Below are 2500 nucleotides of genomic sequence, written 5' to 3' on the forward strand. Positions count from 1 at the left end.
ACGCCCGAGACTTGGCTCGGGACGGCCTGGGACGCCCTCGCCATAGCTCGGGACGGCCTGGGACGCCCTCGCCATAGCTCGGGACGGCCTGGGACGCCCGAGACTAGGCTCGGGACGGCCTCGGCACAGCTCGGGACGGCCTTGGACGCCCTTGCCACAGCTCGGGACGGCATGGGACGCCCGAGACTTTGCTCGGGACGGCCTGGGACGCCCTTGCCACAGCTCGGGACGGCATGGGACGCCCGAGACTTTGCTCGGGACGGCCTGGGACGTCCGAGACTTTGCTCGGGACGGCCTGGGACGCCCGAGACTTGGCTCGGGACGGCCTGGGACGCCCTCGCTACAGCTCGGGACGCCCTGGGACGGCCTCGACACAGCTCCGGACGGCCTGGGACGTCCGAGACTTGGCTCGGGACGGCCTGGGACGCCCGAGACTTGGCTCGGGACGGCCTGGGACGCGCTCGGCACAGCTCGGGACAGGCCGGGACGCCCGAGCCGAGCTTCGGGTCGCACGAAATCTCTTCGTATTCCGACATATTAGAAGCTTCCCATCATGTAGTAGGCCGAGCTTTGCCCTTTGGATGCCCTATGGTGCTTGGCGAGCACTAGGGAACGTGCCAGCACAAGTGCTGTGCACGCTCTGGGGAAGGAGCTCAACCCTCCCCCTTATAGTGCAAAGTTATTGTTTTTCCTATTTTCACAAGGAAACATCAATTTTTTAACCAAGCATACTGGGTCTTTACTCCTTCGTTACTCGTCGGAATCCAGCAAACTTATACTCGTTGGAAAGGTCTTTTCGCAAGGATTTTTTTGATATATTATAATAGCGATTCCGATAAATATTTATTTTTCTATGAATTTTTAAGTGAATAAACACCGGAAAATTCATAAAAAATAGAAAAAAAAATATTTTCTTCCGTTTCTTTTCTCCAATAATTCATAAATAATACCTCAATAGTATTAATGAAGAGAGAGTCGAAATGGTCCGGGTGGATTTCGAAATGTCCCACGACCCCATAGAATGCACGGGCCAGCCGAGCCAAAAGAATGGGACGCGCACGGGACAGCATTGGTCAGGCTCGGGACGGCACGGGACAGCACGGGACGCGCATGGGACAGCACGGGACGCGAATGGACGGCCTTGCTAAGGCTCGGGACGGCATGGGACAGCTCGGGACGCGCATGGGACAGCACGGGACGCGCATGGGACGGCCTTGGTGAGGCTCGGGACGGCACGGGACGCGCAAGGGACGGCCTTGGTGAGGCACGGGACGGCCTTGGTCAGGCACGGGACGGCCTTGGTAAGGCTCGGGACGGCATGTCACGGCCCTGGTGAGGCTCGGACGGCACGGGACGCGCATGGGACGGCACGGGACGGCCTGGGACGGCCTTTGTGAGGCTCGGACGGCACGGGACGCGCATGGGACGGCCTTGGCGAGGCTCGGGACGGCATGGGACAGCACGGGACGGCCTCGGCACAGCTCGGACGGCACGGGACGCGCATGGGACGGCCTTGGCGAGGCTCGGGACGGCATGGGACAGCACGGGACGGCCTCGGCACAGCTCGGACGGCACGGGACGCGCATGGGACGGCCTTGGCGAGGCTCGGGACGGCATGGGACAGCACGGGACGGCACGGGACGGCCTCGGCACAGCTCGGACGGCACGGGACGGGCTTGGCGAGGCTCGGGACGGCATGGGACAGCACGGGACGGCCTCGGCACAGCTCGGACGGCACGGGACGGCCTTGGCGAGGCTCGGACGGCACGGGACGGCCTTGGCGAGGCTCGGGACGGCATGGGACAGCACGGGACGGCCTCGGCACAGCTCGGGACGGCACGAGACGCGCATGGGACGGCCTTGGTGAGGCTCGGGCCGGCACGGGACGCGCATGGGACATCATGGGACGCACATGGGACACCTTATGGGGATCATCAAGGGACGTTGCACGGGACATTCTTTCCCACGAAGGGCATTTACATGGGACATCTTAGGAGTCGAGCGCCGGCACATGGGACAACGTAGTTCACAACGCACGGAACACTTTACTTTCGTTTGGAACGTCGTGGGATCTTTATGTCTCCATTAGCACCGAACCTTTAACATGCTAGGAAGCTATGTTCGATCTTCTCGAAGTGTCGATGGAACTTCGATGGATACACATCCGATCCGATGTTATGATGATGTACTTTCTCCGAGATCGATGTTGGGGCCGTATTCCGATGTCATGATGATGTACTTTCTCCGAGATCGATGGGACGGCCTTGGTATGGCATGGTTCGGCCTTGCTAAGGCATGGGTCGGCCTTGCTAAGGCATGGGACGCGCATGGGATGGCCTTCGTAAGGCATGGGACGGTCTTGTAAGGCACGGGACGCGCATGGGACGACCTTCGTAAGGCGTGGGTCGGCCTTGTAAGGCTCGGGACGCCATGGGACGGCCTTGGTGAGGCTCGGACGGCACGGGACGCGCATGCGACGGCCTTGTAAGGCTCAGGACGG

The sequence above is a fragment of the Eschscholzia californica genome, unplaced genomic scaffold (genome assembly GCF_041429995.1).
Source record: "Eschscholzia californica isolate CP2 unplaced genomic scaffold, dmEscCali1.0.p SCAF_102, whole genome shotgun sequence".
Taxonomy (NCBI): domain Eukaryota; kingdom Viridiplantae; phylum Streptophyta; class Magnoliopsida; order Ranunculales; family Papaveraceae; genus Eschscholzia; species Eschscholzia californica.